Source organism: Acomys minous (genome assembly GCF_964271855.1).
Source record: "Acomys minous genome assembly, chromosome: 10".
NCBI classification, from domain to species: domain Eukaryota; kingdom Metazoa; phylum Chordata; class Mammalia; order Rodentia; family Muridae; genus Acomys; species Acomys minous.
In genome coordinates, this window is record NC_140491.1 from 106,722,340 (window position 1) to 106,747,816 (window position 25,477).

The following is a 25,477-nucleotide window of genomic DNA, read 5'->3' on the forward strand; positions in this document are numbered from 1 at the left end:
TCAGGGAAGGGGTTGTTATAAAAACACCTTGAACTTTAATGGTTATGAAAATTCTTTGTACACTGCTATTTACATGATTATATTTGCTATAAAGATATCCATGAGGGGCTGGAGAGATGGCTCAGTGGTTAAGAGCACTGGCTGTTCTTCCAAAGGACCCAGGTTCAAATCCCAGCACCCACATGGCAGTTCACAACTGTCTGTAACTCCAGTTCCAGGGAATTTGACCCCCCCCACACATACATACATGGAGGCAGAATACCAATGTAAATAAAATAAAATATCTATGATATGGAACATCCTGATAATGTCATAAAGCAGGGTACAAATAAGCAGTAAGTGGCAATCTGTGTCGTTTTTTTTTTTTTCCTGGTATCTACAGTTAAACATGCTATAGAAGATAGAGAAAAGAGTCACAAGCCTGTCTTTTAAAGTGCCTTTAGTCCCAGCACTCGGGAGGAAGAGGCAGGCGGATCACTGTGAGTTAGAGGCCAGCCTGGTCTACAAAGTGAGTCCAAGATGGCCAAGGCTACACAGAGAAACCCTGTCTCAAACAAACAAACAAACAAAAAAAAATAAAGTGTTGTATGGGCCTGCATATATGTCTGTGCACCACCTGCATGCCTGGTGCCTATGAAAGCCAGAAGAGAGCGCTGGGTCCTCTGGAACTGGAGTTACCTACAATTCTGAGCCATGCCAATGCTGGGAATCAAATCTCTCCTCTTAACCACTGAGCCATCTCTCTAGCCCCAACATGTCTGTCTTAGGAGAAAATTCTATCCTTACAGTTACGAGGAAATTGAAATCAAGCAAGGGAGCCTAAATACACGTTAGGAGGGAAACTTGGAAAAAGATGGTACCTCAGTAATATTTACTCAACAAACGAGTAAACCAAATGGACAGGAAAGCAGAAAGCCTACATCTTGCTCCTTTTGTTGTTTCTATAGAAAGTCTTGGAAGGCGTCACAAAAACCAGTGGCCTTGATTTTGAAAGAGAAGAGCATTTTTGGAATGCTGAGGGGAAGACAAACTCCTGCCTGTCCTTCCCAGGCTGACTGGTTCCATATTTGTCTGTGAGTCATCGAGGCTCGAATTTCATGCCCTGCCCTTTCAAGCTGTCTAGGGTTTAAAATTAGCCACATACATCAGAGTAACATCTCCTGCTAAGACATAGCTCTCCTTTGTTTTTGGCGGCCATATTTTTAGCCACAAATCACTAGCGTTATCTGGATGGCAGACCTTCTGGTTTCAGTGTTTAGTCTTTTTGCAGTCTGAATGTCAAGCCAATTTGCACAACTATTAGGGACCTGTGATTTCTCATCATGTGATGAAAAGATTGCAGTGATGTCATCACAGTTTGATTTTTAAGGTGATGAAGAGTGTTACTTTTGGCAGTCACAGTGAGCCACAGTTTTACTGGTTAGACAGCAGCGAAAGGCTGGGAAGTTTATTCCTTAGTGTACACAGACGTCACTGTTTTGCCCTTTCTTCCTGTCTTAGTCTGTCTCAGGCTACTATAATAGGAAAGCACTGTTTAGGCATTTTATAAACAATAGATGTTTGTTGTTAGACTTGTGGTTCTAGAAGTTGTAGTTTTAAGAATGAAGGGCTGGGTTAGTGGATAAAAACACTGACTGCTCTTCCAGAGGTCCTGAGTTCAATTTCCAGCAACAACATGGTGACTCACAATCTTCTATTCTGTGATCTGCATGTATACATGCAAGCAGAGCATGTATGCATAACAATAAATAAATAAATAAATAAATAAATAAATAAATCCTTAAAAAGAAAGAATGAAGGGCTGCATCTGGTATGGGCCTTCTTGCAGTGTTTCCAATGCTGAGAGACAGAGGGCACCTTGTGGCAAAGACCATGTCTGCAATAGTCCCTAACACTAACTATTGAACCGTGTATACTAGCTAGGTTCAGCCCTGGCTAAAATATTGCCTTTTTTTGGTTTTTTAAAGACAGAGTTTCTCTGTGCAGCCTAGGCTGTCTTGGACTCACTTTGTAGACTCGAACTCATAGAGATCCGACTGCCTCTGCCTCTCAAGTGCTGAGATTACAGGCGTGTGCCACCATGCTTGGCAAAGTAGGTGCTATGAGTTATCTATTAGAAAAGACGAAGGAGACATGGGCTCAAGCCAATAAAAGCCAGCCAGCGATCACACTGAGTGTTCAGGACCCCAGTGCAGTCCCAAGCCTTTCTCAAAATGAACTTTAAGCGCAAAAAGCCTGTGCTCACACACCTCTGCTAGCAGGAGCAGTTAGCTAAAAGCAGAGCTACAGAAGCCAAAAGCAAAGCTAGTCCATTCGGGGACTTCCCCAGAACTGTGAATTTTAATGGGTTAGGCCTTTGGTCTTGTTTTGGTAGCTGTTGCTGCCCATGTGCTGGTTTTCCAAGGCCTGAATGGTGCTTCCATCATGGAGTAAGTTGTGCTAAGGTTTTGGGGGGCCTGTTATCCTTCCTATCATTATGTTGTGGAACTTTCTTTAACCCTCTTTCAATTTCCAGACCTGGTATACCAAGTTCCATCTGTGTGTATCATCTCATAGACGCCTTCTGTTGCCGTCGTCATCACAATGGCATACACGTGTCACTAGTTACAGCACAGTGTCTCTTACTCATGGGAGGGCATTCTATTTTGTTCATCACTGAATCCTGGAATACCCCATGTTTGGGGTTTGAACACAGTGTTTGCCCAATTCATATCTGATTATTCCCTGACTCTGGAACTGTTGTAAGCTCATTGGCAACTTGACTCTGACCAAAACCAACCGAACAAACAAAAGGCATGTGGTGGTCAGTCACAGCTCTCTAGTCAGAGGGGACAAGGCGATGGCTGTTGTCGCAGTTTGAAAGCAATTCTTCCAGTTAGGAGAATTGAGGGCTGGCCCCAGTTACAAATGGGAAGCACGTGGGGGTGCCTCCGGGCTCTGGTGTGTATCTTTGTTTTTAGTGACTAGACTTTGTGCTTAAACCACATTGCTTAAGTTGTGAAGTCACTCCGTGGAAATATGTCTTATGGTAAGAAATGGTAACAGCCCCTTCACCAGGCAACATATTTAGTAAGTCTGATTGTTTAGGGGGCTGGAGTGTGTTGCCTGGTATCTCTATTGTTCAGATTGTAATAATGAAGTGTTTTTTCTTTTGGGGGAACAGCGTTGGTAGCATCAGTTAAATTAACAACTGTATATAATTTGTTAAAAAGAAGGAGGAGGAGGAACAGGAGGAGGAAGAGGAGGATACTATATCATCTATGACTCCATCTTGCTGGCTGAGTGCTACAGTGGTCCTCCTGGCTGTAAGTAGCCTTCTTGGGAAAGCCCAAGTGGCATCTACTGCTATCGCTAGTGACGCAGCCAGCTCTCAGACAGCCAGAAGTGAGGACCCTAAATCCTACAGCTGCAAGAAGATAGATTTCTATTAGTAATATAAGTAAGCCTCGAAGAGCATCCTTCCCCATGTGAGCCTCCAGCAGACAGCACAGCCTGCCTGGCACCTGTTAAGGGTTCGTGAGACTCAAACCAGAAGACTCCACTATGTCTATAATGGACCACCACCCCCCTCAAAAAAACCTGGAAGGTTAAACAAATTGTGTTATTTTATTCCAATACCTTTGTGGTAGTTTATTGTGCAGCAATAGACAATTAATTCATTATCTGGCTGTCCAGATGATATTTTAGTATCTTTTAATTTTATATTTTCAGGAATGAACAAATCTATATAATAGAGTATAAAATGTGAGCAGAATGCATTGTAATAGGGCATCTTCATAGGCCATTTGGACTCATTTCTTATTACAATCTGCTGGAGAGGTCTAATTGGCAAAGAAAGTAGTTAATGACCATGATATTCTTTACTGTGATGACATCCATGAAGGCACATTCCACAAACACACTCTTCTTGTTGTTGTTGTTTGGGTTTGGGTTGGCATGCCTTCCTGATCGGGTGGGAAGGTGTCCAGGAAACCCACAACTCCAAGGCCTAGGAAGGTATTCCAGCGCAGAGGTGGGACAGTGCCCCAAGGGAAGGGTATCTGAGTCATGGCACCAAGCATTGTTGTTTGGGGTTTGGGTTTGCCTTCTTGGTACTCGACTCGAAGGGTATCCCGGGAAGCGGAAGCCTAGGAACCACACAGCTCTGAGAGGAGGACTCCTCTGCAGCGACATTGCAGCTCCCAGGGGAGGCAGCCTAGGAACCTGAGCTCCACTCTTTCTGCAGCCATTGCAGCTCCTAGAAAAGGGTTGCCCCAAATCCTGAGGAGCTCAGGAGCCTGAGTTCTGCTCCTTCCCTGGTGTGTTCTCTTTTCTTCTTCTCTTCTTCTGATAAGAGAGTCACAGCAGATTTATTGGAGAGGCAATCCAGGAGAGGAGGGACAAATCCAGGAGTGGCTGCCTCTGCTCCCAGGAGAAGGCGTCAGGGAACTGGGACAGACATAGCCTTTATATAGGAGTTCTTAGGGGGAGGAGCTTCCTAGGGCAGGGATTTCCAGAGTGTGGGTTGGTGGGATCACAAGCCCTGAGCTTGAGCAGCTCAGGGATTGGTGGGCTTTCCTGTACAGGGATTGGTCAGTTTCCTTGCTCAGGGATTGATGGGTTTTAATGGGAAGCTCAGGGATTGTTCAGTTCTCTTATTCAGGGATTGGTAGGGTTTTGTCCAGACTTTTCACCTCAAATTAACTTACTCTAGGATGAGTCAGTCCTACTGAGAGGGTTGTAGATGACAGTTACAGAAGTCTGTGGGAGGAGCTGGGATGCTGGAGCTTCTTCCTCAGACAGGGTCTGGCCACTTTTCTGCCTTGAGGGGGCTATAAAGTATACAGAGTCTAAAATTTACAAAGAGTCCACTGTAAAGGCAGTAGGCTGAAACAAGAAATGTTGCTGACGTCATGAACAGCTCCCATGGCAGCCGTAGACATTCTGAGACAGGAAAGATGTGGACTTCCACAGCAGTAAGCTGAGGCAGGAATGGTCACCTTGAACAGCTCCTGCTGAGGCGCTGTCAGGAGCCACCATTTTGTCTCCTGTCTCCACAGCCCCAGGGTGGGAAGGAAAGGCTGACAGCCCTGAGTCAGGATGGAGGGCCTGGCAGCCTGCCACTTAAAGTTTTAGTGGCCTGCTGCTCAAAGGCTAGACATGACTCGTGTGTGTGTGTGTGTGTGTGTGTGTGTGTGTGTGTGTGTGTGCGCGCGCACGCGCGCGCCTGGGAGGCGGGGCACAGTGGTCTCCACAGCAGGGGACCAGTGAGCTGCAGGGCTGGGTGGGGCAGTGGGCCACTGGGATTTGCTACTGTCACAGGGGGCAGGGTGGTGGCATCAGGTCACCATGGCTTGGGGAGTACTGGAACACTTGGGGTGGAGGGCCACCTCAGAGGAACACTGCACTTTGAGGTGGGTTGGGATGGCCTGCTGTAGCTTGGGAGTGGGCCACTATGGCCACCACAACAGCCTAGGGCAGTTATCCAGTGTGGTGGGCTGTTATCACAGATGGAGGCTGATTTGATCTGTTGTGACCATGAGCCTCTGCTGTGGAGACCACTGTGCCCGGCCTCCCAGACACACACACACACACACACACACACACACACACACACACACACACTGCTGTCTCTGCAGTGAAGAAAGCCCTACCCACTCCACATACCTGTACCCTAGCTCTCATTCCTTTTCCCAGGATAATTTTATATTTCTGGATCGCTACAAATATGCCGATAGGCATCTTTTATAAAGAGTTGTTGGGGGCCTCAAGAGATGGGTCAGTAGTTGAGAGAGCCTGCTGTGATGTCATAAGGACTGCAGTTTGGAGGCTGGCACCTGTGTAACAATGTTGGCTATCGATGCCTGCACCTATAAGTACACACATACACATACCAATAAGTAAAAATACATCTGTTAAAAAAAGGATCAGTAGGGTTTCTCAATATTCTCAATGAGACCTCTTATTCTTCATATATATATATATATATACACACACACACATATATATGAAATATATATTTTGAAATGATTCTAAATAGTTCCACATCCTTGTGATTTAGTGTCATGAGTGATGTACTTAGACTCCTGCTGTTATTTTCTCCTGTAAACACACAGCTGCCCCAGCCTCTGCCTCATTAAGAATGTTTCCTTGGTGGCTGTAGGCTGCCCTGAGCACAGTGGCGTGCTAACCATGATGGACCGAGCAACTCTCCCCATCTTTAAACTCTTTTGAGCAGGGACGCTCTGTAAGCCATGCTGAGCTTAATATGCCTGTGCTAATTAAGGTACCATCTTCTGAGAGATTTAGATATATTAATTGGCCTCAACAGTTAAGTTGACCTTGCCCCCCCCCCCAAATTGAGGATTATACTTAAACAATCAGTATGACCTTACTCACTCAATAAGTACGTGTCATGTTTGAGGCCGGATGATGGAAGAAATGCCCCAAGCAGCAGAAATCCAGCTGCCTGTCCCCACCCACATTGCAAGTTTCCATAGTTATTACTCTAGCATTAAAAAAAAAGCACAGTGTAACCTCACCATATGCTACTTGCTAATGAGGAGAATTAAAACTACTGCCCAGAGGAATCACCATGGCAACCACCAGAAGTACCTCATTGGAAAGCTAAAAATCCATAAAGCGATCAAAAAGCCAGCGTTTGTTTCTTCTGAAGTACTATCTTGGCTTACAATTCATGGGCCCCGTCTTTGCCTAGAGTGACTTTCAGGCTACGGTGTCATTTTTATCGTAAAGGGAAAAAAAAAATCACCATCTCCTTAGAGGGCTATATAGGATGTATTTCAAAACCAACCAATTTAATATTGCACTCTGGGGGCTGCAGAGATGGCTCAGGAGTTGAGAGCACCAACTGTTTCTCCTGAGGAGACACTGAGCCCAGGTTCAGTTTCCAGCACCCACGGGGCAGCTCACAGCCACCTGCAACGCCAGTTCCATGGGATCCAACACCTTCTCCTGGCCTCTGTGGACACCAGGGACACACATGGTGTATGGACAAAATACCCACGTGCATAAAATAAAGATCAACACATCTTTAATTTTACACTGTTTGGAGTCACCTACAAGCGGGTATGCATTGGGAGTTGCCCACTTCTACCAAACACTCTGCATTTTGATGTTTCCCCAACCCTTCTTGTTCTCTCTCCCAAGAATCTCCATCACAGCATGAAAACAAAGCCCTGGTTCAAGCATGAATGAGTTTTGCCTGCGCATATGTATATGCACTTCGTGCTTGCCTGGTGCCTTCGCAACATGGGAAGTGTTAAATATAATGTTTGTACGCTGCCCCAAATCTAGGTATGACAAATACCTAAGGCATAAAGGACAAGTCCCAAGGCTCTACCCAAAGCATACTTTATAATTTGATTTACAAAGGAAGCTTTGAATGTCCGTAATTCTAAGGTTACACACTGACTGATCTGGGGTCTAGTTTCACCGCTTTTCCTTCCGCATCTGTAACAGTAAGAGTCTTAACGTTTTTACAAAAATGGCTAGAGGTCAGGAGCACTCATGAGCTGAGTGCTGTCCTTAGGACGGCTGTGCGTGATTTCAGCTCACACAATTATGTTTACCTTCCGCCCTGTGTGCAGCGCTGGGGAGCTGCCCGTCAATGCAATCGAGACAGTCACTTCCCTGTTTTTTCCCTATCCCTGCCTGCCCTCTGCTGGAAGTGCTAGACATCGGCAAAATTATCCAAAGGCCCCAGGACACACAGTCCCTAGGTATGGTTCCCATCCCATGCCTCCGTTGACCTTTGAAGCTACTCTCCTTTTCCCCTGGGTTCCAGGCCACATTCACATCGCGCGGTGACCCTAGCGCCATAAACAGTCGCATCTAACTGAGCACTCTTAACTGAACTGTTGCCTCATGTATGTTTCTTATTGAAAGAATTCGGCTGCTGACTGGTACCAACTTCCAGTGCAAAGCTTTTTTTTTTTTTTTAAAGGTGTAAATGTTAAGTCAGAGGTCATAATTTTTAGCTAACACCAGATTTCAATCGAGCCACCCTCGCTGCTTCCAACTAACTCCCTTGTTTTTATTTCTGAGGTTTTCTGCCATTGTTGGGCAGTTCTTAATAGAAACACTCGATTTTAATAGCTATATAAAGACATCTCTTGTGTCTCCAGACCATTTGTATTTCTAGATGCTGTGAGGTTTCTTCAGCCCACCCCTACACTGCCCCCTTCTGTTTTTACATTGACAAATAATGTAACTACTCAAGTTAGAGCCATGGAAAATGCTTAATAAGGGATTGCTAAGGGTGTGATGTACAGGGGCTGGCATGTGCTGCACAGTGGTGTTTCAGTTAACCGCAGGCTGTAGCGCGACCTCGGCAGTAAGCCTTCTGACTTCCACAGTGAAAGTGGAAGGGAGGAGACGTCACTTCAGGACTGGTACCAGGATTTTGGCTTTGATTCCGGGTCCGGTTTGTATTCTCATTTCATACTCTGAAGCCGCAAGGTGGGGCAGGCAAGATTTTACAGAAGAGCACACAGCAGCCAGCAGGTTGTTAAGGGCAACAGCTCACGGTTTCAGCTGTTTCTCCAGATGATTCTGATTCAGGTAGCAAGTCAAGTCATGCGTGGCATGTAGGCCGTACGAGCCGCGCCTTAAATAAAGCACCAACTCAACCAATAAATGAGCACCTAGCAGTTGGCGTTTCCTACCTACTTTGAGGCCATTCGTACGATAGTGGTCCTCTGAGATGACGTTGCCTAGGGAAGCTGTGCCCATCTTACTCCAGGCAGGCATCTCCATGCAGCTTGGGTGGCAGGTGTGAGCTACCAGAGCTGGCTTCCGGTTCTACTTTTCAAGGCATCTTAGAGACTAAAATGTCGTTAAGTTTTCATAGCACATTACAGAATTTCCAATTACATCTTTACATCTGGGCATGTGAAAAGGCCTGGGAGCCATGCCTGGCACAGTGTGAGGTGCACTTGAATGCTTTCATCAACCCCTCTTGTAGAAGAAGCTGTGGGGTTGCCTAGGCTCTCTTCCTGGGCGGTGTTGGTAGTTGTCAGTGAAACGATTGTGTTCCTTCTGTAGTAGAATCTACTCTGGAAGCACTTGTTTCCCCAAACTTCCACTCTGTTGTTCATCTATGGAAGTGGTTCTCACCCTTCTTAGTGCTGTGGCCCTTTAATACAGTTCCTCTGTTGTGATGACCGCCCCCCCCAACCATACAATTATTTTTGTTACTACTTCATAACTATACCTTTGAAACCGCTATAAATAATAATGAAAATATCTGATATGCACAGTATCTGAAATGTGACCCCCGTGAAAGGGTCATTCAGCCCTCAAAGAGGTTGAGACTCACAGGTTGGGAAACACTGGTCTACAGTCATGTCGAGCCATGTCATGGTGTTTTAGCGAAGGGCGGACAGTGCAGTCGGTGCAGGACTCTTTCCAGCTTGGCTCACAAAAGCCTCTCTAGCTTCTCTGCGTTTAGTTCTCTCTCACCAGTGGCATGGAGAGGCCCACAGTGCTGAGGGAAGTCACGGGTGAAGATGGCTCTGGTAGTGAGGTCTTGTCTCGTAAGCAAGAGGGACCGCAGTTTGACCTCTAGAACCCAAGTACTAAAAGTGGTATGTTTGTTTCTAATTGTAGTTCTGGGAAGACAGAGTCAAGTAGATTTCTGGGGCTTCTTGGTCATCCATTCCAACTGGACCAGCCACCTTCAGTCCCCAAAACTAAAGTGGGCAGGCCTAGAAAAATGACACCCAATGTTAACTTCTGGCTTCTACATGTGAGAGCAAATACACACACACACACACACACACACACACACACACACACACACACACACACACACACACGGCACAGCCTTTATCAGCCTGTATCTATCTATCTTTATTTATTTATTTATTTTAGTTAATTAATTTTGAGACAGGGTTTCTCTGTGTAGCCCTGGCAGTCCCGGAACCCACCCTGTAGACCAGGCTGGCCTTGAACTCAGAGATCTGCCTGTGTCTGCCCCCTGAGTGCTAGAATTAAAGGCATGTGCCACTACTGCCCAGCTTGATCTTTCCTGACAATAGAGACTGGAATATATCCACTCTTGTCTCCCAAATCTGGAACCAATTTGGACTATTTAATGAGCAAAGAAAATGTGTGTCTCAGTTACTGCACACATTGAGATGAGATGAGGCTGTGAGAGCAAACATCCAACCCTAACATCATTTCCTGTCCAAACGCCTACAGGAAAACCTCTGGTAGGAGATTTTACCAGGCCTGCGGATTATTGGTAGAAGGTCATTCATGAGACACACTCTTTTAGACCCTGGCCATTCATGTGCTGGTGAAGATGAGACACCAAAATGTAGACGGCATTTATTAAAGTGTTTTGAAGTGATAAAAAAAAAAAAACTTCATCTGATGTACTGACTACATGTTATCCTCAGTGGGGCCCTGCAGCATTGTGCTGGGAAACTGCTGGGGTGGTGTCCAGGCTCCGAGGAAAGAACCATGATTAATTAGCAATAACTGCCGTAGGCAGGTGAGTTTAGAACCGTGGCATGGGCTCAAAAGCCACATCCCAGGGGCTGCAGCCAAGCCACTGGCTACACGCAAAGGCTGTTCCTAGAAATACGACTCAGATTTGCCATTAAGGTAGCATGCTTGTCATGGCTCTTCTTTGCAGAAATTGCGGATATATTATTAGAGGATTTAATAGGCCAAGTAATAAATGAAGTTTAGATGATCTCCCAGTGCATGAATTTTGCTCGATTGGTTCGGGAAATCAGGTATCTTTTCATAACTCAAACATTCTAGTGAAGCAGTTTTAATTTTTCCCACTTTGAGGGATGAGCTCACCACATAGCCTAAGCCGGCCTGCAACTCTCAACCCTTCAGGTGGGAAGCTGTCATACGCGGCTTCATGAAAACAGACGTGAAGGCTCACAGGCTGTGGCATCTCAACAGTGGACATGCAGACGATTTACTCTCTGCTACCACAAGCTTTTAAATCCATGAATGATTAACTCCCTGCCTGGTTTATTGACTGGCCTGAAAACAAACAGTAGAACAGGAAATAGTCTCCAGATATAAACAAGCCTTAGGTGGTAAAAAGCATCAGATTCCTCCCGTCTGCTGTTGCTCTCAAGCGTTTGGACTTTTCCTCTCTCTTCTGTCTCTGTCCAGGGAGACAGGGTTTCTCTGTGTAGCCCAGGCTGTCCTGAAACTCACCCCATAGACCAGGCTGTCCTCAAACTAGAGATCCACCTGCTGCCTCCTCAGGGCTTGGACTAAAGGCGTGCACCACCACCACCACCACCACCAGGGTGATCATGTGGTTCTTAGGTGTCAGGTCCTCAGTTACTACGATGCAGAAGACCAAAGGCGGAAGTTCAGATGTGCATGCCTGCCTGAGTCTAACTCATACAGCATCCGTCAAAACCTCAGCCTGATCTTCTTTAAAAAAAAAATCTGTTAGAGATGTCCTATTTCAAAGAGTGTAGAAGTGAATTAATACTATTTCAATGCAAAAATAAAATCCATGAGTTAGTGGAGAGATTCAAGTAATTTCTAATCATGAAGAAACAGATATATTCAAAGTTAAAGGATAGCATGCAAAATAGCTAATCTAGTCAGAGTCTTGAAAGGGATCAGCATCATGAAAAGACCGAAAAAAACCAATGTGGATGAAGGATTATGTATGTATGTATGTATGTATGTATGTATGTATGTATGTACATATATACATATAAATGTGTGTGTGTGTGTGAGATGGTAGAAAGTTAAACTCTGTATTTGGTAAGAGGATTCTATCATGGTCACTGCTTGGGTGAAATGATCATGGTGCTAGGAAGATGCTTGTTCCTAAACACAGATGTGTGGGATCTCAGACTTGTCTCCAGTGATACATGGTACCCAGAAAGGAAAAGCATCCTGGGAATGGTAGGTACAGGTGAAGCATTTATCAGCCCTTGTGGTTGTTTCAAACTTGCAGCTTCTCTGTAGCTTTGAAGTTTTCAAAATGAGATTTGATAAAAATGAGAAAAATTTCAATAATTTATATTTCATTTTTACTGCATCAAATTCAGTGTTTAAGAAGGGGTGTTATGGCTCAGTGGTTAAGAACATGTATTGTTCCTGCAGAGGACCTGAGTTCAATTCCCAGCACCCACTCAGGCAGCTTACAACTGCTGGTAACTACAGCTCCAGGGGCTGTCCCTAACCCTAGGTGTATGCACATATACAGACATACACACATGTACATGTAAATAAATAATAACAAAAATATTCTTAAAAGATGAGTTATTAGTCAGTAATTTTATATCTTTAAGTATAAAATATATTGTTAAATGTGGTAAGTAACACCACGTGTAGGGTCTTAATATAACAGTATCTTAAATCATTTATCATCATTGAAGTTTTTAAGTTCTCTAATCTTTATAATTTGTATTTACCAACATTAAAATATTTTTTATACTTTTAAATATTTTTATAAGTTTAAACATTTTTAGATCCTCAGATTTTAATAAATTATATATATATTATATACATGTATATATATTCTAATTATTTGTCATGAGATACAGGTGGTTGATTATCAGGAACAGTACAGTGAGTTCCTCTCAGATAAAGGAACAGTAAACAAAAAGTTACTTTTTTTTAAAAAAAGTTTATCTATTAGTCTAGTCCTCAAATGCATCAGAGATGAGAAAGATAAATTATAGCAGGAAGTCCCATTTAAATGGCGATGTACCAGTTAAAATGACAGAGGCTTACCCACTCTCTAGACTGCCATCCCATTAGGCTCCTGTGCTGTTGATGGCTTTGTTGAGGGCATAGATCCCAGGGGACTATCAGTCTCTGGCTGCCATGCCCGGCAAATCTGAGAGGCCTTTCTGCGGAGGAGGATCATGGGAGAGACCTACCTTACCTTGTCTTAGGCAACATGGGACAATTAAGTCTCCAGGTGTCCTCTTTGTCCATAGTTCAGTCCAGGCCCTAGCAGGGTGTGAGCCATTGGGGCAGTCATGCCCAGTGGTTAGCATACCCCATCCATGTGGAATTCTTGTCATTGTGCCCATATCTTCTTGGAGACCTTAGGTTCACCACTAAGAGCTGGGGGCTCTATCACAGTGAACTCTTTTTTTTTTTTCAATTAAACATCTATATGCCATATTCAGCCAATCTCTGAAGTATCTGAGGGACAATATTTATATAAAGTTTATCTGAGCTAAACACACTTTGTTTGTATTCAGTTTCCCATCCTAGGCTTCACCATGAAAACATAGAACAAGAGACTAGGTAAAGCTTGATCTTGTAATTAACTGCAACAGCTCGTAGCATGACTTTATTATACATACACTTCTAAAGACATTAAAGGATTTGATCGTCCATACAATGGCTGACTATCAGCTTGCATTTCCTAGTTATCCCCAACGGTCTGCAATAATTTACTTATTTACCTTTGTTTAGCTTTGAAAACAAATATAGGAGGCCAAATAAAGCTCATCCCAGTAATCAATCATGATCATACTCATGGTCATGAATATTCCAAATAATACAATCATTCATGAGGCAACCGGCATCAACTTGCATACCCCAATCTTCTTTAACAGTCCATAATAAAATGAAAGCTGCTGAACTAAAGCTCCTTCAGCATCAAGATCCCTAAATATAGAGACTAGGAACTTCCTTGATCTCCACATGGCACATTACCATAGAACATAACAGTTCCCTGTATGACCCAGTTTATTAAAAAAAAAAACAACAGTTCTAATAATGCTAGTAAAAACAAGGAGGCCAAATACATCCTTAAGTCTCTCTCAGTTAGCCTGAATAGACCCCAAGAGCCAGTGGTTTTTATTTTTACTTTTAAACGTATCTTTTTAATATACACATCCCTGTTGTTGTGGCCGTTGCCAGGATGTAGTGATATTTGCAAGCTATTTGGGGTACACAAGAGTAATGTGTAAGACCAGTTGTCCTGTCAAGCTTCTGTATGCTTCATTGATTTCTAGGGGGCACAGAGAAACACAAAGCAGCCAGAACGCTTCAGTGCCCTAGGGGGTGCCTTGGTTTCTCAAAAACTGAAAGATACGCAGTGCCCCGGGACCCATGGACTCTAACCTGAAAAATCTATCCTGTGGCACATGTTTCTCAAGGCAGCTGGGTCAGGCCGATTTCGTGACTCCCTGCAGTTTCCCTTTTTATTTTTAATATCAAGGTATGCAAGTCAATCTCCAAAGTACACACAGAGCAGCAAATCACTCTTACAGTTATTATGATTCCCAGAATAGCCAATAACAAAATTCTCAGAGACATTTCTTTGGACCATAGTTTAGAAGTCCAGTTAGAGACAGAAAATAATCTTTGCCAGGTTTTTATGTACTGATGAGAAGGATGATTCATCTAACTTTAAATGCTAAATGGTTAATATTTTATCATGCAAGGCCTGGATATCAATATTCAAATTGTCATGTGACCCTCTTTGCCTAGGGAAGAATATATTCAACAGTGGGCACTCCCAAGTCCTAAGACTAATTGTCATAAACAGGAATATTATTCTCCTCCAAGTTAATAAAGTGAAGTGCAGAAGATCAGACACATAAGCCCAATATGCTTCAGGAGTATTTTTATTTATTTATTATTCCTCAAGACCATATATTAATAAAGACATTATAATAAAAATACCTAATAAACACTAAAATGTTCCATAGTCTTATATATTTAAATATTTTTAAAACTCTTTTTTGCAATATTAAAGTACTTTTTAAAGAGTGAAGTCACAGAGCATAATCATAATTTTTAGAAACCAAAACCAATTATTATTATTATTTTTTTTTTGATGTAGGGCTTTTTTTTTTCCCCACAGCCTTGGCTGTCCTAAACTCACTTTGTAGACCAGACTGGTCTTGAACTCACATTGATCCACCTGCCACTGCCTCCCTGAGTACTGGGATCACAGTCTTGCACTACTGTACCTGGGTTGACAAATCAAATTTTAACAGTGCAAAAATTCTTGTGTGTCAAAGCGTACAGGTGCAGCTTTAAGACCTCTTTAATCAAGCATAGTTTTAAGATAGGATGGAAATTACATAAAATTCTATCCTAATATAAAAGTATCTTTGGAGACCTGTTTCTGTGATTGGCTCATGATACTTCTTGCTGTCCAGACTGGCTCCAACCCTAAGTTATGAGTTTGAGCTAACTTTTTGTTACAGATGTTACAATTTTTTAACCTTTTCCAATAATTCATAAGGTAGTAGTCTATAACCCAGTTATACAGAGCATAATAAATTCATACATTTAAGATCAGTGAGAAACAAACATGTAGTGGATATATATATATGAGACAACATTTTTCTTTTTCCAGCTGTAATTTCAAGGGAGGAGCACTCTGTTATCTGCTGAATCCAACTCTCGTGGCCACAGAGGCTTTGTAGCACTAATAGCCGACAGCTTTCCTCCTGGAGAGGCTGAGCAGCTGCTGGTGCCCCTTAAAGAGCAGCTTGTACATCCCAGGCAGCCTCCGGCCCGCTGCCAACCTGATTCAGGCAGGAGGCAGGGCGTCTCCAGCGGTGCCAGTTTACCAGTTTTTATTGTATCAATTCGGCTGCCTTCTCCCCCACCCTGAAAATCCTTGAAACGAATTAAAACTAAGATGTAAACATCCAGAAGATGAAGTTTGGCCTTTTCCCCAGAACGTGAAATGCAGAGCAACAATCAAGCAGTTGAACAAAACTACAGACATAGACCGACAGATATGGACTGACCGGCATGCCCAGGACCGGCACGCCCAGGACCAGCACACCCAGGACCAGCACGCCCAGGACCAGCACGCCCAGGACCAGCACGCCCAGGACCGGCACGCTCAGGACCGGCATGCCCAGGACCGGCATGCCCAGGACCAGCATGCCCAGGACCAGCACGCCCAGGACCAGCATGCCCAGGACCAGCACGCCCAGGACCGGCACGCCCAGGACCGGCATGCTCAGGACCGGCACGCCCAGGACCGGCATGCCCAGGACCGGCATGCCCAGGACCGGCATGCCCAGGACCAGCACCAGATGTTCCCCCAAAGGGAATCAGAGAGGGGCTGGAGCATCTTACAACCTCCTCAGACCCCAGGAACTTTGCTGCATCCAGCTCTCCTCTCATGGGTCTCAGATTGGTACCACAAAATAGATTCTCAAAACACAAAATGGGGATTCTCCCCAAAAGTTACAGATTTGAGCACTCTCTGGGTTCAGGGTGGAAGTTGAGAAAACTCACTTCAGATACAGAAGCTTAAAACAAAAGCGTTATTTTCTGTGCTCAGGGAGGTGGCCAGGTCGGGATCCCAACCATGTCCAGCTTCTCTTTTTTGAGTCACCAAGAGTCTAGACTGTACCAAGACCAAACCAAGAAATCAAGAAAAAGCAAGAAAGCAAGAAAAGAAAACTTATAGAGGAGCTTCCTGTTTCAGTGGCATTCACTTATCACACTGAGAAGTGGCCGAGGGCAAACTGCCATCTTGGTAGACCCTCCAAATGTTATAGTCTAAGATTAGCCTCAGGAACCACTCAGACACCCATCTCATCCAGAGATTGATGGTTTATTGTCTGCAAACCCCGAGACTGATCATGATCAGGGAAATAGTGGACTCAAGAGACAAACTGTGACCCTGAGCTGTTCTCAGAGTGAGCTTTTAAAAGGAAAACAAAAACCAAAACCAAAACCCACAACCAAATAGGAAGAATCAATTCTATTTCAGGAACATTTTGCCTAGGTAGTTAGAAAAAGCTTTCAGCTGGCCTGTAAGCTGATTTGCTGGGATATAGGGTAGGGGAACTTGGGGACTTTCCAGTTCCTTCTCTTGGGAATGTTAGCATCTGGGAGCCCCACTAACTTACCTGCCTCTAGGTTGCTTAGCAATCTCTGACATCATCATTTGTGGCCTCGTGTGCACCAGGTGGCCTCAAGGGCCAACCTGCCATTGCCATTTTCTCTCTTCTCTCTTCTCTCTTCTCTCTTCTCTCTTCTCTCTTCTCTCTTCTCTCTTCTCTCTTCTCTCTTCTCTCTTCTCTCTTCTCTCTCTCTCTCTCTCTCTCTCTCTCTCTCTCTCTCTCTGTCCCCCTGGGCTGCCCCTCCCCTTTCTTTCTCTCCTCATGCTTCTACAATAAATCTCTCTATATCAGATCTGCTGTGCATCACTCTATTTATTTGTAATGGTAACATTTGGTGCTGAAAACTCTTCTGGTAGTGTCCGAGGATGCTACTGGAATCCCATAACCTCTACAGCCCACAACAGATTTTCCTTTCTCTCGCGGTACCATAGACCAAGACCTTCTTTCTAAACCACCTCCACTCTAATCCGCTTGGACTCACTTGCTTTCAGTCAGTCACTTGCTACAACTGTTCGGTAGGTAGTCTCTGCTGCTTGAGGCCTGGCCTCTGCCCCACTACACACCACCAGGCCTGAGGTGGGTGAGGTGGGGTCCACCCTGAGCACAGAAAGTTTTTAAATCGCATCCCCGCTGTCCTGTCCAGGATGATCCCGGGTGCTGCCACTGTAGCCACCCAGAACACATGGCGAGGTAAGCTGCCGTGTTGATTTTGGTACAAAGAGGTGGAACCATTGCTTTGTTGCCATCTTGACTGAGGGCAATCTCATGACTAATCACCATTTTTGTTGTGGGAAAGTCATGGCTGTGCCGCTATCTTTTTTGAGGGCTGCCAGCCTCATTCAAATCCTTGCTGAACCCCAAATCAACTTCTGTCTTTTAAGCTTCTGCTGTTCAGTCTGTAATGATGCAGTTAATATAGGATTAAGCTTTATCTAGTCTTTGGTTTTACATTTTCAAGGTGATGCTTTAGGATAGGTAACTAAAAAACCATAAGTCTCATTTAAATTTCTATGGATTTTTTATATAAATTCAAATTTATATTTTTACATCATGATATATATGTGTATACACATATATACATACACACACATACACATACATGGTTGAATATATAAATTTATATTCAACCCTACTTCAAAATGTTTTTATATAATGATGAAATTTCAATATTATACAGACCTATTCAGGTATACCAGCTAATTTAAAGTGTACGATTAACTACCTATCTCTTCACTAGTTCTTGGAGTGAATGCTGTTTCTACCACCACCACCTGGCTGTGCAGCTTTCTGGCCAATGGATTTGATAAAAACTTGATTGTTCTACTCTTATCTTCACTCAAAAAGGTTAAAAATAATTGCCTTAAATATGCTAATCTATTAATAGAGCCCTAGACTTTTATAAGTTATGGACTTTTTTTTTTACTTTTTTTCCTCCTTTATTAATTTATTCATGTTACATCTCAATGGTTATCCCATCCCTTGTATCCTCCCATTCTTCCCTCCCTCCCATTTTCCCCTTATTCCCCTCCCCTATGACTGTGACTGAGGGGGATTACCTCCCCCTGTATATGCTCATAGGGTATCAAGTCTCTTCTTGGTAACCTGCTGTCCTTCCTCTGAGTGCCACCAGGCCTCCCCCTCCAGGGGACATGGTCAAAGGTGAGGCACCAGAGTATGTGAGAAAGTAATATCCCACTCTCCACTCTACTGTGGAGAGTGTTCTGAAGTTATGGACTTTTTATAGTCTAAATCATACAGGAACCTCTTCTGTTTTTTCTTTGTGAAGCATGTTTATGTTTTTGTTTTTGTTTTTTTTTTTCCAGACAGGGTTTCTCTGTGTAGCCTTGGCTGTCCTGGACTCACTTTGTAGATCAGGCTAGCCTTGAACTCACAGTGATCTGCCTCCTGCCTCTGCCTCCCCAGTGCTGGGATTAAAGGCGTGTGCCACCACGCCTGGCTGTGTTTATGTTTTTTAAGACTCCAACTTAAAAGGGATGAAACCCAAAGTCCTAGTCTTTAATGGTTAAGACCTTATAATAAATGATCAAATCCTTTAACGTATTCAGAAGTATATTTTTAGTCATGATTAGAACCAATGTGATTTATTACAAGACTGAGCTTTATTTAGACTCCTAGGCATATTTTTAAGGTCAAACACAAAATAAGACCATAATATTCTGTTTTATGTTTGCAAGGTATAGTTTAGAGCAGATAACTAAAGACAGACAAAAATTGCTTAACTCAAATATGCTAACCCTTGAGCTTGTCAGAGACCTGCTGGATATGGCATTTAACATGTATAAGTTTGTTGTGATAAAAAAGAGATTTCCAAGTCCTATCAGTAGTTCCCCAAGGTCTCCTAGAAGAGCTAGGCACAATGATAGATGACGTCACCCCTGGACTGTGGTGTGCTAACCACTGGGCTAGACTGTCCCCAATGCCTCACCCTCTGCAAGGGTCCAGCCTGAGCTGTGAACAAACTGGACACCTGGAGAGCTATTGTCTCATGTTGCTGAAAACTAGGTGAGGTCAGACTCTCCCGTATTCTTCCACAAAATGAGCCTCTCATCCTCTGTGCCTGATGACCAGTCTGATGGCGGTATTCAAGAACTGTCATTTCATTTTTTAAATACATATTTTTCTTTTTAATTGATATATTTATTTAGGGTACAGAGTAACATTTCAATAAATGAATATAATATGTAATGATCAGACAAAAATAGTTTTCCTTTGTACTTTTTCTCATTCTCTACATAAATGATATCACATGACAATTTTCATGTACTTTCCCTATGATACAACAATGGGTATTCCTTAGAATTTTCTAGTGTGGTATATCTTAGGCTTTCTTGATGATTACTATTTAATAATCATAATGCTAAATACAAGTGTCTATGGCATGGAAATAATAGAAATGAGACAAAGCCACATATTCTGAACAAAAAGGCTAAGTTCCTTCACTGGAAGTGATACTAAGCAAGTCAAGCCAAAGGCAGCAGCACAGCCCAGAGGCCCAGACAAAGGAAGCAGGAAGCTTTTACTGATGTTCTGGGTGGGCTGTAGTTCCGTAATTTACTGTTGGTCACAGGCATAATTTGGAAGATGTTTTATTTCTTGTGCACAAGCATTCTAACATTGACTTTGCAGGCTAGCTGGCCAGTGACCTAGCCCAGACCTCCTGAGTTATTCATTGTCCTAATTGATTGTTCTGGTCTCATGGTTTGGTAGGGTCCCTATGGTTGGGCAGATGGACTACTGGTGCTTATATTGTGGAGACAGTACAAGAGTGGGAAAGAAGAAACACACGGTGCCTCCAAGGAGCAGTAGGCCAAGTCTGCTACATTGTTGCCGTGAACAAAATTTCAACTGATCAACATGGCTATGAGCTTTGAGTCCGAGTCAATGGTTGAGGCAGCAAAGGAGACAGACACCACATGAGGACAGAGATGCCTGTTCACTCTAGTTACCCATCAGACAGGCTGATAGAGTCAGAGTCTAGCCAAGTGTGCTGGTGTGACGTGTACTGCCAGACTTCAGAGGCTGAGGTAGGAGAAATGCAAGTTGCCATCCCAGGCAACAGTTTCAGGCTATTCCAGGCAACTTAGCAAGATGTTGTTAAATTACTGTGGAAAAGGTCTAAAGATGTAGTTCAGCAATTGGGAGCTTGTCTCAAACTCACAAGGCCTTGGGCTCCATCCCTAGTTCAAAGGAAAAACTAAAAAGATTGAGTGCTTTAGGCCTTCGAGTTTCTGTAGGGTCCAAGGCACATGCCACGCCTTCAGCAAGCTATGGGATGCCGAGAGTGGACTGTGGCTATGGGATGGGTTAAGCAGGTACAAGTGTTGCTGGTAGGCTTAATTGAGTCTGCTTCCTAACACTGCCCCATGTCTCTGCTTAACGTTTGTGTGGCCACCGCTCAGTCGTCTGGTTTTATATTGGTGCAGGCCTAAAGGGATCCTTGTCTGTGAATTATTTGGGCTTTTTGGTCTAACCTTATATTTTCTGAGCAAGCTGTCAAAAGTATGTTTTTTGTGGGTAACAGGGTAAAGACCCAAGACTTATTTACTTTCATCCTCTTGCACAGCTGCCACTTTCCATGTCATGGTACAATTTTATTCTTCAATGATGCCACAGTTTAGATTGTTAATTAGTGATGCATTGATAACAGTTGTGCTTGGCTCTTTCGCCGTATTGTGGATCCTAGTTTCAGTGAACGTTTCTACAGATAGGTTTCAGGGTCAAGAGACAGTTAGTAAAGTACTAGAAACACTACCTGATTTTTTTTTAAATGACTAAGTGAAGTAGGGGGTCAAATGAAAGCAAACCATTTGAACAACTTTCTGCACCTAAAGATGTTTACCCTGCCCCCTCCTTCAGCTATGTGTGAGCTTTGCAACTCTTTGCTATCCTTTAGATGAGGTTTTTTGTTTGTTTGTTTGCTTGCTTGCTTTTCAAACGGAGACCAAGAGGTCTGTGAGACTAGCAAAGGCCCTTTAAGCTTTTTAAATATTTTACTGAGTAACATGAAACGCTTCTCCTATGAAGCTTTGAATGAGTGAGCTTAAAAGTGACGTCTCTGACGTCCATGCAGCTTTCCTATGATGCCAGCGCCAGGCGACATCTCCACTGCAGCCTGAGACTGAGCTGGATCCACCTACTAAACTTTTCCCAGGCTCCTGACCCTAGTGAGCTAATACGCAGTTGTTGCTTTCAGAGTGATGTGTATGGCGGCAATGGATGACTAACACAGATTTTTAGGTGTGGGATGTGGCCAGAAACAAAAGCAGAGCACGTGGATGAGCACTTCATAAAAGAAGCTAAGTAATTATGAGCACATCAAAAGGAGATCATCATTAGTCATCAGGGGAAAAATGCATATTAAAATCATGATGAATACCACTGTACACCCACCAGAAAGGCTAAAATTAAAAAGACTGACAAATGCACCTTTTGGTGAGCCCATGGAGTGACTGGCTCTCTTGGGTTGTGCAAAACCGTGCAGTCACTTTGAAAAAAAAAACTAAGGAAGCTTTTGCAAACCTTTTGTTGTTGAACCAGAGAGTACATAGGTGGGCTTGCACCAAGAGAAATGGTTGCATGTTCTGGAGAAAGGAAGAGAGCATATATGCTCTTAGCACGTAGAAGCTCCCCTCATGACAGGCCTAAGCTGCAAATAGCTCAAACCACTCATCGGTGGGGGACTGGGAAAACAAACATGAACTGTGCAGGTGCTACTCCACTGTGCAAACAGGGTGAGTGCACACATAGCAATGGGAAGGTCTCAAAAGCATTTCTTTGAGTCAGAATAGTGCCTGCCACCTGGCGCTTTATACAACCTTTGAGACTCAAGCCAAGCCTGTGATGATAAAAGTGACTGGTAGTTGGTTTTGGTTAGTAAGTTTGTAATTTAAAAAACAAACAACTTTTTATTGATTCTTTGTGAATTTCACATTACGCGCCACAATCCTACTCAACTCCCTGTCCCTTCATATCTGCCCTTACAACCTCCCCCAAAAGAAAACAAACAACAACAATCAATCAAACAAACAAACAAAATCTCGCTGTAAAAGCTGGGTTGTATCATGGTGTGTCACACAGTATACCCTTTTGCTCAAATCACCTCTGGCTTCTGCAACACTATCAACACTGGATCTTCACCAGGACTCTTTTCAGGCCTCCTGTTGTTGCCCTGTGTCGTTGGAGATCTTGCAGCTTTGGATCTGCCGGACTGGCTCCTTCATGTTGTGGTTAATTTATCAGTACAGCCTAATAATATTTATTATTAGGTTTATAATTATTATTATGGTAGTATTTTCTAACCCGATAGCAGTCAATGAAACACAATGAAATACCTGTTATATTTTTAAATAGCCTTAGTTAACCTGGGGCAGGGCAGACATTAATCCCCTAAACTACTTCCCATAGTGGGGCAGATATCCCATACCTGCCCCAATCCCATGTCATCTGCTCCTAATAATGTTTATCAAGCTACCTCCCATCCATAATCCCAAACACTTGCTAATGTTCTTCATCTGGGCTGAACCCTCCATCCATGCTGGCCATGTGCTTTCTCCTTTCTCTAACCCATGGCGTGGCCTTTTCCTTCTTCCTCTCTTCTTTGGTCTCTCTTTCAAAGCTTCTTTCTTTCTTCCCCAGCCCGGGAACCTTAGTCACACCTATTCCCATTTGCCCTCCCCAGGTGTGGTGGCTTTTTAATTGGTCAAACAGGAATAAGCTCTTAGGCAAGGTATAAACAATCTTCATCAAAGTGTATCAGACCAACCTCCAACACCTTCACATGCTCCAGCAGTTCATAAATGAGGTAAATGTTGCAGCTCACCAACTCAAAGCTCTGGATCTGGGCCTGGGTGGAAGCGGAGTTTGTCAGCTAGTCAGCTCTCCTGCACCCACACCACCAGGGCCAGCTCTCCTGCACCCACACCACCAGGGCCAGCTCTCCTGTTTTGCTCAGGTGAGGGGTGAGGCCAGCTCTCCCAGATGAGGGTCAAAGCCAGTTCTCCTGGTCTCAAGCCACCAGCTCTACTGTGCTGCCTAGTCCAGGGTTCTAGGAGCTTCTCTTCCTAGTGTTGCTGCTGGTGAGGGGAGGGGCCAGCTCCATGCAACCCTTGGACACCAACATGGCCCCAGAGAGCAGCCCGGGCCAGGGACATCCCATGGCGTGTGATGGTAACATGGACCATAGATATCAACCTAGACCCTTGCTGCTGCAGGCCCATGGGCTCAGCTATGGCTCTAGGCTGCAGCATGGGCTGGGACTTCGCCATGGCCTCAGGTGGCAGCACAGGCTATTTATATCATGATGTTCTTCTCTATCCTCAGTGGTCTAGTTCTGCCTCTCTTCACAGGCCTAAAACATTCAGCTTCTATTTCTCTCCCATTGCTCACTACATACTTGCTCATTTTAGTGGTGCCCTTCATTGGAGGGCAGGGCATGAGGTGGACAAGCCTCTGGATGTCTTCTGCCAACCTACCCACACACTGTCACCAGACAGGCCTCTCTTGGTAAGTTATGTTGACTAAGGTAGGAATTCTGTAAGGTTATGGGAAATTTATCTGGATGGAAACAGTGTTAGGGTTTCTAATTGCAGGACCGTGCAACACTATGAATGAAAAGCAAGCTGGGGAGGAAAGGGTTTATTAGGCTTATACTTCTACATTGTAGTCTATCATTGAAGGAAGTCAGGACAGAACTCAGACAGGGCAGGAACCTGGAGGCAGGAGCTGGTGCAGAGGCCATGGAGGAGTGCTGCTTACTGGCTTGCCCACCCTCCTATAGAAACCAGGACCACCAGCCCAGGGATGCCACCACCCATAATGGGCTCGGCCCTCCCCCATCAATTACTACTTCACTAAGAAAATACTCTACATGCTTGCCTACAACCTGAAAATGCCTTATGGAGCCTTCTTCTTCCTCTTCCTCTTCCTCTTCTTCTTCTTCTTCTTCTTCTTCTTCTTCTTCTTCTTCTTCTTCTCTTCCTCCTCCTCCTCTTCCTCCTCTTCATTTTAAGATTATTTATTTATTATATATACAGTACCCTGCCTGCATGTACAGCTGCACACCAGAAGAGGTCATCAGATCACATTATCAATGGTTGTGAGCCACCATGTGGTTGCTGGGAATTGAACTTAGGACCTCTAGAAGAGCAGTGCTCTTAACCTCTGAGCCAGCTCTCCAGCCCTGGAGGCATTTTCTTAATTGGGGTCTCCTCATCTCAGATGACTCCAGCCTGTGGCTGGAGTTGACATAAAACTATCCAGCACAGAAATCTTATTGGATTGTTATGTTTTAGTTTTTAAAAAAAAAAATCACAAAAGATACCCTAAGATGTAGTAATTTTACTGTGATATGTAAATTCTATCTTAGCAAGAAAGAAAACAACAAACTCAAATCCTCCCTGTGGCCCTGGATCATGTCTGTTATTCCTCTAATTATCTTATCATTTCAGTCTTCCCCGTAGCATGAAGCCATGCCAGCCCTTCATCCAGGTCCCCCCTGTTGGACTGATGTTTTTGCTCACTGTGTAAAGGGTGTCTTTGTATACACAAATGCCGGTTTCTATACCTGCAGAGAGCTGAGTACAGACCAGACTTGGGTATTGTTAAGCATCACCAGTCTCAGTGTTTTGTAAACATTCTTCTTCATCATTTTTGATTGGCTGAATAAAGAGCTGAATGGCCTATAGCCAAGGCAGGAGAGGATAGGCAGGACATCCGGAGAGATAGGAACTCTGGGAAAGAAAGGTGGGGAAGGTTTGCCTAACGGGACACGGAAGAAGTAGAGTGTATGAAACTGAGGAGAGGTAAGCAACCTCACGGCAAAACACAGATTAGACATAGGTTATAAGAGCTAGTAGGAAACAACAGTAAGCTGAGGCCTACAGCTATTATAAATCAATGTAAGTCTCCGTGTCATTAGTCAGAGCTGGGGCAGGGAGAGAAAGTCTGTATAGTTTTACTTCCCTCTGTCAATACTCTACGAACTCAAATATCTCTCAGCCAATCTCCTGCCAAATGATCCAGGACTTCGGTTGTCATAGCAATGGTCCCCTGGAAAGCAGACCTCAGGCGAGGATTAAGTGTTAGTGCTTTATATGGGAGGTAGAACCCCACACAGC

General features: G+C 43.9%; 1 long non-coding RNA gene across 1 annotated transcript; it reads right to left on the reverse strand.

The window, feature by feature from the left end:
* Positions 1-3,587: 3,587 nt before the first annotated feature.
* Positions 3,588-4,936, reverse strand: LOC311607249. Its single transcript, XR_014782572.1, has 2 exons — positions 4,689-4,936; positions 3,588-4,428 (listed from the first exon to the last, which is right to left on the reverse strand). It is a non-coding gene; the product is annotated as an uncharacterized lncRNA (long non-coding RNA).
* Positions 4,937-25,477: the final 20,541 nt, after the last annotated feature.